Raw genomic sequence first — 15,045 nt, 5'->3', positions numbered from 1 at the left:
TAGCAGAGTGGAAAATGTTTAACCCCAAGAGATTCCTACAGAGGCAGCTAAGCCACACCACAGACTCCTAGAAGGGCTTGTGTTAGGGTTCCCAAGTGTCTAGGTAAGCTGAGGAGATGGTGAGGCAGACACAGAGGGTCGGTTCAAAGCACATTGGGAAGACTGATCCCAAGACCCCTCAGTCCACACTGGCAGTCAAATGCTCCTCCCTGACATCAGAAAAAGAAACAATTTATTTTCTTCAGATACTGAAACAGAACTTTTCTAAGCTCCAGGACACTGGATAATGCTGCTTATGCAAAGACAGTATTTAGTGAAAGCCAATTTACTGAGCAGGGAGATCAGCGGATTCTTTCTCCCTCTTGGCTCCCAGAATGCTGGGATCAGCTTGTAGTCTTAGGAGATTGGCGATCTCTTTTTGGAGAGGATCTGCAGATACCAACATTTTCAGGGTTTCCTCAGGTCCAGGATTGCCAGGCTCCTGTGGACTCTTCCTTTGGGGAAGCAAAAGAAGACTCCATCTGTACACACAGAATGCATTAATTATATTTTCTTATTTTCTGTTTTCTTGATGCTCTAGCATCTAGTCTATACTGGGAAAAGATTGTCATTCCCAGGACCAGCCAATTAAACTACCAATTCAGAACCCATACTCCTAACCACCTACTTTATCTAGCTCTGATACTGTAGGAGACAATACCGCCCTTCCTTAATCACCACAGGGTGAGGTACTAGACAACTAGAAATGGCCCCTATGCCCCAGAGCCTGCTGAAGCTATTAACGCTGGGCAGCCTAAGCCTGCCTGCCCTGCCTGCCCTTGCTGTCCCACAGAGACTACAGCAGAGGATCCTGCCCGTGCCTTCCCCTCTCCTGCCTCTGCCTGGGGCGTCCCTGTGCCTTCTATTTCTAGGGATCTATGAGTTTGAATGGGACAGTCACTTCCATGTCTCCAGGTCTTAACATCCCTGGTTAAAACAAATTCTGAGTACATTTTAAAACATAAGGCTTCCAATGTAATCTTTAAAACCCTTATATGGACAATTTTAAACATATATGTAAATAAACATGAATATAACCAACCCCTGTATATCTATAACCCTTCAGAACAACAAGAAACACATGGGCAATTCTGTTGTATTATGGCTAAAAGGTAGCCATGGACACGAAATGAAGACAAGAAGTCTTTGGAATAAGTGATCCCATCACAATGAATCAATTTTCCATTGGAACATATTTTTACAAAGTCACTGTTTTGAAAATATTTAGCCATGAATTGAAACAGAGTCTGTAAGGTTTTTTTTCCCGGTCTAAGGCGAACAGCATTTTAGAGAATGAACCAGGACACAACTACAGCACAAGAAAAAAGTATGATAATTAAGTTTACACATATGTGTGACTACTCTAACAGAAAACATGTAAAGAGCATTTGTTTTGATTTATATATCAATCTGTACTGTTTAATTTTTTGTGTCATAAATGCTCTTATTTAAAAAAACAGGACTAGTTAACAGTGTCAATTACTAGTAATTCGTGGTATAAATAATTAAACAAAGAAGTATTCAAAAATTATAACTGTTTTCAATAAAGTTTTATTTTACATCATTTTTTTTTTACTTACTCAGAAATTGCCCCCCCAAAAATGCAGAGATTTCCCATGTAGCTGCAACCTAGTTTCATCTCTTATTAACATCTTCTATCAGTGTGTCTCACATGGCTTATTAATATCTTACATAATTTGTCATAGTTAATGAACCAATACTGATAGACTATTATTAACTAAAGTTCATATTTCATTTGGATGCCCTTGGTTCTGTCTTACTCTGACCCAGGATCCCATCCAGGATCACGCATGACATGTGGTCATCACGTCCCTGTGGGCTCTTCCTGGCTGTGACAGTATGTCAGGCTTTCCATGTCATGATGACCTTGATAGTACTGAGGAGGATTGGTCAGGAATTTTGTAGAATGTCCCCCATTGTCACTGCATGTTCTCAAGGTGAACTGTCACCTTTTATGTTCACTTGAATCATTTGGAAGAGCTACTGTTTGTCAGGTTTCTCCACTGTGAAGTTATTTTTCCTCCTTGCCCATACTGCATGTGTTCTTTTGGAGCAAGTCACTGTGCAGAGCCCACACTTACGGAGTGAGGAGTTGGCTCCACATTATTGATGGCTGAGTGTCTACATCAATTACTTGGAATTCTTTTGCAAAGGAGATTTCTATGCAACTCTGTTTTCTTATTCACCTGTGTATACAAATACAGACACCTAGATAATTACTTTCAGCTTTAATTATTATTCAACACTACAATTCATTCCTGTGTTGGCCATCAGTAGCTGTTTTTATTGGCTATTATTTTTCTTTGATATATTTTAATTTTTTTTAGTGCTTACTTTCTGATACTTCAAGATTATCCCGACTCCTATATTTACTGTCCCAGTTCTAGTATCAGACATTTCTTCAAAGAGCCTCATTCCTTTCAGAATGGTAGGAAAACTTACATCTGGCTGCCGAATGAGCACATTGTTGAATGAGCACTTGTTCCTCATTAGCAATGCTAGGAAGTATATGTGTGTGTGTAACCTACCTATACACACCTAATTATAAAGTTTTCTATGTAGAACTGTGTGTATCTATATTAAACTAAACATAAGTTTACGTTCATGTCTCCACCTCTGATCTAATAGCACATGAATCATTCTAGCCTTCTCCCCTTGCTAATTTGTAACCTCCCACTTCAACAGTGAGAAACCTGGTTACTACCATCTGCGACTTATGTAAGTCATTGTTTTATTCCAGATACAGATACTGTGGTTTTACAATTGTTCACAATTGCTTCTGTTGGAAAGAATTTTATAAAATAGAATCCAGTGATGAAGTATAGTTTGTTTGCCTTCAGCATACGGATTCTATTAATTTTCAAAGGGACTTAGGTCAACACCATTTTCCCTACACCTTCAGTGAGTTTTTTCCTACATTTGTGTCTTAGTCTGTTTTGTGCTTCTGTAACAGAATACCTGAGGCTGGGTAATTTATAAATAAAAAAGGTCCTTTTGGCTCACAATACTGGTGGCTGGAATGTCTGAGATTGGGCAGTTGCATCTGGTGGAGTCTCAGTCTTTTTCCCCTCATGGTGGAAAGTGGAAGGGGAGCAAGGGGTGCACCAGAGATCACATAGCAAAAACGAAAGCAAGAGGGAAGCCAAGGAACCCAGACTCTTGTTAACTACCTACTCCTGCAGGAATTAATCCATTCCTGTGAGAGCAGAACTCACTCATCCCCATGGAGAACATTAATCTATTCATGAAGGATCCGTCCCCATGACCCAAACACTTTCCACTAGGCCCCACTGCCCCACACTGCCACATTGGGGGTCAAATTTCAACACAAGTTTTTGCAGGGACAAACCACATCCAAACCACAGTAATTTGTAGCATAGTTAAATTATTTTTCACATGATGTATTCTGTCCTGGGATACTCCACATCCTGAGTAATTTTATTTAATTTGAATAGAGTTTGATTTACCCATTTGGTTGTAAAATTCTGCATATTTTGACCAGTGCATTGTGGTAGGTATCCCACTATTAAAGTATCATATGAAATGCTTGAAACCCCCACCCCATGGAGCCAATGGTTTCCCATCTGTGTAGTTTGCTTTCTGCAGTGTCTCATTAAATGAGGTCACACTGTGTGTATTCTCCTCAGACTGTCTTCTTCCACTTAGCAATGTGCATACAAGATTCACTCATGTCTTTGTGTGAGTTGATAGCTTGTTCCTTTCTATGGCTAAATAGTATTCCATTGCATGAATGTACCACAGTTTGGTTATGCATTTTGGGGAGCAAAACCTACCTCTTCTAACTTTGTTCCAGGGTTGGAGACCTTCAAATTAACTGACAATAGATACATTAGTAGGAGAGACAATACTTGGCTTCTTATTCCACAAGTATTATTGTGGGACAAAATTCATCAGATGGCAGGATCCAGTTTACAAAGAGGTAAAAATAGCCCAAAAACAAGAAACAAGACTAGAATCTGATAACCCACAATAACTATAGCTTTCCTTAAAAAAAAATTTTTTTTCAAGACGGGGTCTGGCTCTGTCACCCAGGCTGGAGTGCAAAGGTGCAACAATCTCGGCTCACTGTAACCTCTACCTCCTTGGTGCAAGTGATCCTCCCTCCTCAGCCTCCTGATTAGCTGGGACTACAGGCACATATCATCGTGCCCATCTAATTTTTATATTTTTGGTAGAGACGGGGTTTCCAACATGTTGCCTAGGCTGATCTAGAACTCCTGGCCTCCCAAAGTGCTGGAATTATAGGCATGTGCCCCCATGCCCGGCCAAGTTATAGTTTTCCATTGAAACATAAAGTTATTCTCTGTAGTAACCATCATTTTTGACCATAATCAAAGTAAGACTATTCTTGTTTTAAATTTAAGTATAGTTTTGTTAGATTTTGCTTGATTATTTACGTAAGTGCAGCAAGAACAGGAGACGACCACATAGGTGCTTTCAAGTTTCTTTGCTGGAAGTTTTCATACAGAATCTCAGATTTGACTTTTAAAGGCCTCATTCAGGCTAAAAGCCAAGCTAAGAACATACTATCAAATTTCAGCTGCAGTCCTTATAGCTTTGTGTGAATTCCTCTTTTCTTGAGTCCCCCCAAATATCCCTAAATTCCTGGGCCTACCAGGAAATGACCTTCTTTACTAACCTGTAAGGCTGTGAACCCTGTAATGTAAGTATCAGGCTGACTTTTCTCAGAGTGCTGTTGGGAACGAAGTTTTTGGTGTTCTAAAAAAAAAAAAAAAAAGAATTAACATGGGAACAAATAATCTCTTAGCAAGGCGAGCTTTACTTTCTGCAGAAAGGGTGCTACTCAATAGCTGTCCAGCCACAAGAGCACACCGAACAAAGGAGACAGAGTTACTTATAACCTGATGTGTCTACCCTACTGCTGTGTCCAGTTACCATTGGCTGGAATAGGACCTCACATTTTACACTTTACCCAATTGGCTATTAGTTTAAAACTTTCTTAATTAGGTAAGGGGAATAGAACAAAGAAAGAAAAGGAAGTTGCCAGGGATAGTTAAGGAAGCATCTCCAAATAAGGAATGGCATACAGTATGGGCTGGGGCTTGTCTAGTTCTGTCCAGGCATGCCAGAGCAAGCTAGGACAACTGATTTGGAACACACACACACACACACACACACACACACACACACACACAAATAGTGGATAGCAATCTTATAGTAAGAAATTGTGACTTTTTACAATCTTTGAAGAAGAACTTTCCCATTTCTCACAGTGCTTTGTAAGCATTGTCTCCATAATAGTCAACCTTACTTCCTTAAAATTGCTGGTCATAACTGATCTTAGGTACACTTCTAAAATATGATGTTCCAGTAAAAATCTTGATAATATAACCAAATTTTCCAATTATGTCCTGTTATAAGGTGAACAGATTCTTACTGGACTTTTGCTAATAACTATATCATCATGAAAAAAAGAGTATTCAGTAAGAATTTCAAAATTCTGGAGAGATTAGGCAGGGAAAAAAATGTAAACGCTTCATTTCTGTTTACAAAAGTATAATCTACCAAATTGTTGTAAGTTACAGTTAAATTAAGAGAAAGAGATTTCTTAAATTCAGAAACTAGAACATTAAAGAACCAGCAATGCTCTAAAAAGCTATAATATTATAATCAGTTTTCATCAGTTCATTCAGTGCCACGTAATCAATTCCAGTCTTGCTGGATCTTGGGTTAGCAGTCTCATGACCCCTTCAATTTCTCCACCAGGCTTCTGGAGATCTTCACTGAGTCAAGTGTATGGTCTTAAAGTTATTTAAGCAATATCATCAGAAGTCTTTAACCAGAGTACCTGTCATACTCTTTTCCATGAGTATCAGAGGGAGTCCTGTATCGGAGATGAACATTCTGACCTGTAGCTGATCGCAGGAGCTTTCAGGAAAGCATCAGGGGGAAATAATATCTAAATGACAAAGAGTATGAAATGGCTGTGATTATACCACAGTTGACAAGGATATTTGATTTTTTCTGTGGCATGCAACATTTATTTATTTATTTATTTATTTATTTATTTAGAAACAGAGTCTCGCTCTGTCACCCAGGCTTGAGTACAATGGCGTGATCTCAGCACACTGCAAGCTCCGCCTCCCAGGTTCACGCCATGCTCCTCCCTCAGCCTCCCGAGTAGCTGTGACTACAGGTGTCCACCACCACGCCCAGCTAATTTTTTGTATTTTTAGTAGAGATGGGGTTTCACCATGTTAGCCAGGATGGTCTTGATCTCCTGACCTTGTGATCCACCCACCTCAGCCTCCCAAAGTGCTGGGATTACAGGCATAAGCCACTGCACCCGGCACAACATTTAAAATAATAATTGGAATTATGACTCATAACTCTATACTGGCACATAGCATGGATAAGGAGGACATTGACAAATTTCCAGGAATTTTATATAATTTCTGAAAACAACATTTTACTGATACAAATATAACACAGGGAAGGTTAGATATCTCTTTTTATTTGTATTTTTTGTAAGGTATTCCTTATAAAAAATACATCCTACTTTACTTGTGAATCATGCCCTACTTTTCTTGCATGCTTTGCATAGAGTTGTTTCTAGTTATTCTATTGCTTCTAGTAGTTTTATTTACACATATGGATTATAATTTTAATACTTAGTAATCTTTTATTTTCCAGAGAAAACTAACAAGTAAACAGTTATAAACTGTCATATATTAGCATTCCATAGTAGGTTAGAAAATGTATGAGTATACCATCTCCCAACATCTACATGGATGTGTTTCCTCATCGTACAATTTCTCATTGTGGTAGACAAAAACATGTTTATTAATGGTCCAAAATATCTTTAGTCTTTCTGTAAAAATAAGAAGCGAAAATTATATAAACTTTAATTATTTATGTTCAGTAATGTTTTAGTATTGTATCTTATTTATAAATGGTCTAGATATTTAATGCAAATCTTTTACTTAGCTTAACTTTAAGATTAAAAATTACCAAAAGTATTTTGGAAACTACTATTAAGCAGATTTACAGTAAACAAATTATTTTTGAAATAATGTTTTTCGCTTTTCACAAGATGGCACCGAAAGTGAAGAAGGAAGTTCCTGCCCCTCCTAAAGCCAAAGCCAAAGCCAAAGCTTTAAAGGCCAAGAAGGCAGTGTTGAAAGGTGTCCACAGCAACATACAGAAAAGAAGATCCGCATGTCATTCACCTTGAGGTGGCCCAAGACACTGCGACTCCGGAGGCAGCCCACATATCCTCGGAAGATCACCCCCAGGAGAAACAAGCTTGACCACTATGCTATCATCAAGTTTCCGCTGACCACTGAGTCGGCCATGAAGAAGATAGAAGAAAACAACATACTTGTGTTCATTGTGGATGTTAAAGCCAACAAGCACCAGATTAAACAGGCTGTGAAGAAGCTCTGGGACATGGATGTGGCCACAGTCAACATCCTGATTCGACCTGATAAAGAGAAGAAGGCATATGTTCGACTCGCTCCTGATTATGATGCTTTGGATGTTGCAACAAAATTGGGATCATCTAAACCGAGTCCAACTGACTAACTCTAAATATATGTATATCTTTTCACCATAAAAAAGAAATAATGTTTTTCATAAGAATGACAACTTAATTAGAATCAAATTTAAAAGCTTTAAGATTTTACGTTTCTAGTAAGTATAATATTAGCTTATTTGAGTAGAACTCAAGCAGAACAGGAATTTATGTTTGTTTTATATTCGATAGTGGTAACTTTGAAGACATAGTTGTTTTATTACACCAAAAATATTATATTAACCTTATTTAACTAAGTTTTATCCAAATCGTGTTAACTTAAAAAACATTTGACCAGTTCCTATATTTCTAGGAGTTTGGTGAATATTTATTTATAAATGCTTATGTTTTCGCAAGCCAAGTTAGAATAGAACACTTTTAAAGAATTTTATAAATGAATTTTGCAACCCTAACCTGAGTTAAGAAAATATCACATATACATAACACACATTAATAGACATACAAACACAAATAGAGATTTCATAGCTTTCATCCTGAAATTTCAGGCATGAATCAGGCATAAATATTCTGATGGTTAATTTTAGACATCTACTTGATTGGATTAAGAGACACACAGCTGGTAAAACACAATTTCTGGGCATATGTGTGAGGGTATTTCTGGAAGACACTGAGATAACCCTGACCCAATGTAGATGGGCACAGATATGCTTTTGCTGTGTCCCCACTCAGATCTCATCTTGAATTGTAGTTCTTATAATTCCTACATGTCGTGGGAGGGACCCAGTTGGAGGTGATTGAATCATGGTGGTGGTTACTGCCATGCTGTTCTCATGATAGTGAGTGAGTTCTCATGATCTGATGTTTTTATAAGGAGCTTTTCCCATTTGGCTCAGCACTTCTCCTTGTTGCTGCCATGTGAAGAAGGACGTCTTTGCTTCCCCTTCCACCATGGTTGTGAGGCCCCTCCAGCCATGTGGAACTGTCAGCGCATTAAACCTCTTTGTTCTTTATAAATTGCTCAGACTCGGGTATTTCTTCATAGCAGTGTATAAATGGATGAATACAGGCACCATCCAATTGGTTGAGAACCCAGATAGAACAAAAAGGAAGAGGAAAGGGGAATTATCTCCTTCTGAAATGGAAACATCCTTCTTCTCCTGCCCTTGACATCAGAACTTTAGGGTCTCAGGCCTTTGGCCTCAGAATGAGAGTTACACCATTGGCTTCCCTCATTCTGAGTCCTTTTGACGTGGACTGAGCCATGCTACGCTTTCCTAGTTCTCCAACTTGGCGATAGGCTATCGTGGAACTTCTCAGCCTCCATAATTATGTGAACCAATTCCCCTAATGAGTCTTCTCTCATCTATCTATCTACATATATCACATTGATTCTGTCTTTCTGGAGAACCCTGACTAATGTGATTACAATAATACAAAATTTACTAGTTTATACACAAGACTTGGTTTTTGTCTTTGCCCCATTTTTTATTTGTATTATAACTGTGTTTCTGGAAAACAGAACAAGTTTTTACCTTCTTCATATGAGGGCTAAAGCTTTTTTCTCGCTAATAATTTTGGAGATTTGTAAGATTTTCTTTTGTTTTGACATACAATCTTACAGAGGCTGAGAAATAATTTTTTTTTCTGTTTTATTTTTCAGCCCCAGGTGTTTGCTTTTGCAGATTCTTGAGCATGTTGAGAGCCTCCAAGGCATGGAGCAGGGTGCCTAAAGTTTCAGTGATTGTAGGGAGTTGAGAGACTCAAATGGGAAGAGAAAGATCTAAAAGGAGGCAGTTTGGAAGATAAAAATTTTCTCAAAGGAGCCATTTAAGTTCTAAATAATTCTTATTCTTAGTAAAGTCATGCAAACAGGAAAGGAAGTAGACAGAATTAGCTCCATATTGGTGGAACACATCATCAGCAGAGGTTTGAGAAGGGAGAATTTAGTCAACTGAGAAGTTCCCATGAAAAGAGCAAGATCAAGATCACAGAGACACCATGAAACAAAAAGCCAGGAATAACTTCCAACCCAAGAGGAGAACACAGAGGCCTCAAAACCAAAGCTAGGATAAGAAACTTGTATCCCAAGAGTTACCTTCCAGACAAAGAAGCCTGAGATTCCAACCCAGCTTCACAGAGTACTCACTCAAAATGTTACTGAAACTGTAGGCTTTTCAATGACTTAGCCATGCATGCAAAAGGCATTCCTTAAGGTGGTACAGAAGATGGAGCCCCCCTATCCAAAGATAGCCAAGGAGAAAGAAAGACCCCTGTTGGCAGAGCCAGTGGGCAAAGGCAACAGAAAAGGAGACAAGAATCCTAATGGAATGAGATTCTTTCAGATTTAGGATCATACAAACTCCTGAGAATTGGCAGGTTGACAGCCATAAATGAGCTACCAACATTTCTACTCATTGGATTACAAGTTCTTCAGCATCCAAAATGATTAACAAAATGACAATTTCATAAATTTGGAAAGGAGACATTTCTTTATTTTTATGGTTTTTTTTTTTCTTTCTTTCTTTTTTTTTTAGAGTTTCACTCTTGTTACCGAGGCTGGAGTGCAATGGTGCGATCTCGGCTCACTGCAACCTCCACCTTCTGGGTTCAAGCGATTCTCCTGCCTCAGCCTCCCAATTAGCTGGGATTACAGATGCCCACCACCAAGCCTGACTAATTTTTTGTATTTTTAGTAGAGACAGGGTTTCATCATGTTGGCCAGGCTGGTCTCAAACGCCTGACCTCAGGTGATCCACCTGCCTTGGCCTCCCAAAGTGCTGGGATCACAGGCATGAGCCACCACACCCAATGAGAGATTTATTTCCTATAAAGAGTTGCAGCCTGCAGGATTGTCCTTCTCACAGACTGGGAAGCATAGCCTCCAGCCAGAAGCCAGAAACAGATGCTTCAAGGGAGATGTAAAGGAAATAGTAATTTATGCTGAGTGGAATTGGCAAAAACATATATTTAATAAACTCTAGGAGGAGTCATGAATATTTATGAAAGGAGAAATGCATGCTTGTGCAATTGAGTTTCTTGCTTCTTCATGGGTCCCATGTACAAAAGATGGCAGTGTTAGCACGATCCCAGGGTAGAGTTTTCAGCCCTCTGACATTAAAAGGTGAAGCAGAGGACATGAAAACTCGCTCTGTGCATCCTCTGTACACAGGCCAGAACCTCTCCATCATGGGTGGTCTCTTATTAGGCAAGAAAGGAGAGGTTGATATCAGTGGTGGCACCTTTGAAAGGGCTGGTTTCTGTTTAATCCTTAGGGAAGAAAGCCTCATCATGGTTAGCAAACGAGGGGGAATAACGCGGTGTATCTGACCCCCATCATCCCATCCTGGCCAAGCTGAGAACTCAGTTTTGAAAGTTACTCTGGGGTTCCCTCAGCCAAGAGTTGGCCTGTTCAGTCAGTTGGGAGCTTAGGATTTCATTTTCATTTATCAATGCTAATGGGAAAGAGTACACTGTCTTCATGGCAGCTGAATTTGCAAGAAACTCCTTGGATGGAGTTAATGGCAGCTGTATTTTTCTGGGAGCTCTGCTTTAATTGGATAAAGTAAGTTCTGGTAAGATTTCTTCCTTTATCTTCAGTATCTCAAATGTTTTCGTTTAAATAATCTTTATAAGAACTCTTGATGTCTGAGTGGATTCCCACACAGTCATCTACTATAAGACTTTCTGATTCTTTTTTTCCTTTGGTCATTATGAATAGAGCTTCTGTAAATAACTGCATGGTAGCTTTTATTTAGAAATAACATCAAAGTAGTTGTCAAAATACTTAGGAATGTGATTTTTGGATTGTAAGGTGAGAGTTGTTTAGCTTTGGAAAAAACTGCCCAACTTGTAATAGGGGAGGACAAACAATTTTCTGTGTTTTTGGAATTCTTAGATAGGACCCTCTGTAACAAACAACAGATTAAAATGAGAAAAACAGAAAAGTTTTAAAAACATGTATACCTTATTGATAAAACTCTTTAGTGATTTAGCTACCCTTCTCTTCTTGGTGCTGAGAGAGAGAGGTAGCTTTTAAATGGGGATTTCCTTTATAGATGTAAATTTTCCTTACACAAGGGTAACTTCTACTCTGTTTTCAGAACTTCCTTTGTTGGCTTTTTTTTTTTTTTTTCAAAATAATCAGCTTGGAATAATTCTTAAGCCAAAGGGACATATTTTTGGGTGGCATATTCTGGTTTCCTGCCATTATATTTTAGGGTGGCATATTTTGGTCTTATACACAGTGTCCCACCAGCAATGAAAAGAGTTCTTGTTTTTCCTCCAGCAATTTGTCATTTTTTAAAGAGTTTAGCAGTTGTAAGAGGTATAGACCAGCTGTGCTATCTCATTGTGGTTTTCAGTTATGTACTATGTTGAGCATCTTTTGGTATGTTTACTTGCCTTCTGTAGATCATCTTTGGTGAGGTGTTCGTTCAGATCTGTGTGCATTTTTAATTGGGCTGTTTAACTTAATGTTCAGTTTTAAGAATTTTGTATGTATTTTGAATACAAAGTCTTTCTCAGATCTGTATTTTGCAAATATTTTCTTTCAATATGTGACATGTCTTTTTGTTCCCTTCACAAGGTATTTTCCAGAGTATAAACTTTAAATATTTATAAATATTAAGAAATTCACATTGTCGTTTCTTCTGGGTATATCAACCTTTTTTGCCATTTGTTAAAATTCATTACCAAACCCAAAGGCACATAGCTTTTCTTCTATAGTTTCTTCTAGAAATTGTATAGTCTTGCATTTTTAGTGTAAGGATGATTTTGAGTGATTATTTGTGTAAGTTGTAAAGTTTTCATCTACATGTATATCATTTGCTATGGTTTCCAATTCATTGTTCCCTCACTATTTTTGGGAAAGACACAGGATAGTAGGCTCTGTTAGAGTAGATAGACAGCTAGACATGAACAGGAGGTTGAGCTCCTGGAAAAGGGAAAGTCTGGGAAGGCTCACCTGGAGGGACCACCAAAAATTCACATATTAGTAGCATCTCTAATGCTGGAGTGGATGGGCACTTGTCAGTTGCGGGTAGGAGGGAGAAGAGGTACCTATGCAGAAAGAAACACCCTACAACTCCTCTTAAGATGCCCCAGTCATCATTCACTCTGCAGTAAAAATGTCACAATATTGCTAGCTACATGCTGATAAGGACAAAGGGGACATTCACCCCCAGCAACGGGGCTCCCAGAAGCCGGGGGGGCGGGCCGGGGGTGGCGGCTGGGAGCCCGATCACGGGGGGTGCCTGCACCCCCGGCAATGGGGCTCCCAGAAGCCGGGGGGTGGGCCGGGGGTGGCGGCTGGGAGCCCGATCGGGGGGCATGCCTGCACCCCCGGCGACGGGGCTCCCAGAAGCCGGGGGGGCGGGCTGGGGGTGGCGGCTGGGAGCCTGATAGGGGGTCATGCCTGCACCCCCGGCGACGGGGCTCCCAGAAGCCAGGGGGGCCGGCTGGGGGTGGCTGCTGGGAACCTGATCTGGATATTTGGAAGAGTATCACAAGGGGTTGTACAGTGTCTGTGATACTGAGATTAATATCAGTCTCTCGGCCTTGGAATATTGAGAAGGATGAAACAGGGTGAATGTCCACCCTGTGCCACATTGCGAGTAATATCAGCCTGTCCCCTCCATGGATATTAGGAACAATATCCCAGACTGGGTGTACGCCTCCTGCTGTACAGAGTGCAATATCATCCTCTCCCTCCCAGGATAGTAATTACAATATCACTGGGCGGGAGCACACAGCCTGCGAATTATTATCATCCTCTCCCCCTCCGCATACTAGGAACAGTATCTCAGAAGAGCTGTACCCTCAGCCATATTCGGACTAACAGCATAGGCTTCTTCCGTGAATATTAGGAGCAATATTACCGGGTAGCTATCCATTCATTGCTATGTTTGGAGTCATGTGATACTCTACCCCGCTTTATATTAGGATCAGCATCACGTGGTGAGCGTACACCTACTGTGATATTAAAACTAAAATCCGGCTGGGCACGGTGGCTCAAGCCTGTAATCCCAGCACTTTGGGAGGCCGAGATGGGTGGATCACGAGGTCAGGAGATCGAGACCATCCTGGCTAACATGGGGAAACCCCGTCTCTACTAAAAAATACAAAAAACTAGACAGGCGAGGTGGCGGGCGCCTGTAGTCCCAGCTACTCGGGAGGCTGCTGAGGCAGGAGAATGTCGTGAACCCGGGAGGTGGAGCTTGCAGTGAGCTGAGATCCGGCCACTGCACTCCAGCCTGGCCGACAGAGCGAGACTCCATCTCAAAAAAAAAAAAAAAAAACAAAAAAAAAAACTAAAATCCTGCTTTCCGTCCCTGGATATTAAGAACAGCATCACAAGTAGGTTTACACTTCCTGTGGAATTAGGAACAATAATATTATTAATCATCAATGATCGATTTTAATAATTATGAATGATACTAAAAATTTATAGGATACCATTATTAATTACGGATAATGATTTTAAATACATGATTATGCATGCTTTCAATTAATTATTAATATTAATGTCATCAAATAATATTAGTTCCTAATACTAATTATTATTTGATTCCCAGCATCACTGGGTATTGATTTAAGTCACATTAATTGCTAATATAATATTCTTATTAATAGTGATACTACTAATAATTATTGTTACAAATCATTAACATTTTAAACCAGTATTAATTTTTACTGTTTTTATTGTGATCATTAATATCAATAATTATTATTAATATTAATATAATTACTAATATTAATGATTAATAGACTTGTTCCTGATATCCACCGGGGAGAGGACAATGTTAATTTCTATATCACAGACGGTGTACACCCCCCATAATAGTGTTTCGAACTTCTGCTTGGGAGAGGAGGATATGACAATCAGTACCACTGGAAGTAGAAACAACCCTGGGATACTGTTATGGATATTCAGGGAGGAAGAGGCTGATATGACTCCTAATACAGAGGGGGTTACTCCCTCTGAGGATGTGCACACTGGGGGTGTACAATCGTCTGAGAAGGAGATGAAAATTTTCAGATGGGGAGATGATATTACTCACAATATCAGAAAGAGGCTGTGAGTCCACAAGGCTCCCAGAAGCCAGGGGGGCGGGCCGGGGGTGGCAGCTGGGAGCCCGATTGCGGGGGGGTGCCTGCACCCTCGGCGATGGGGCTCCCAGAAGCTAGGGGGCGGGCCGGGGTTGGCGGCTGGGAGCCCGATCTTGGGGAGTGCCTGACCCCCCGGCGATGGGGCTCTCAGAAGCCAGGGGGGCGGCCAGGTGGTGGCGGCTGGATCGAACCAGTTTTGACCAGATCAAACCAGATCAGACCTGATGGAACCGATTTTGACCGGATCAAACCGATTTTGACCGTATCAGACTGGATCAAACCGGATCGAACCGGATCAGACCGGTTCAAGCCGGTTGTGACCAGATCAGACCGTATCAAACCAGATTAGACCGGTTCAAACC

The 15,045-nt window shown here is 40.2% G+C and overlaps 1 pseudogene; it reads left to right on the top strand.

Moving 5' to 3' along the window:
* LOC123573909 (large ribosomal subunit protein uL23 pseudogene) overlaps nucleotides 1-8,584 on the top strand; it is a 33,671-nt pseudogene extending 25,087 nt beyond the window's left edge.
* The last annotated feature ends 6,461 nt before the right edge of the window (nucleotides 8,585-15,045 follow it).

Source organism: Macaca fascicularis, chromosome 19, assembly GCF_037993035.2.
Source record: "Macaca fascicularis isolate 582-1 chromosome 19, T2T-MFA8v1.1".
Classification (NCBI taxonomy): Eukaryota; Metazoa; Chordata; class Mammalia; order Primates; family Cercopithecidae; genus Macaca; species Macaca fascicularis.
Note: the sequence above shows the minus strand (reverse complement) of the source record. Positions and strands in the feature narration are given on the sequence as shown.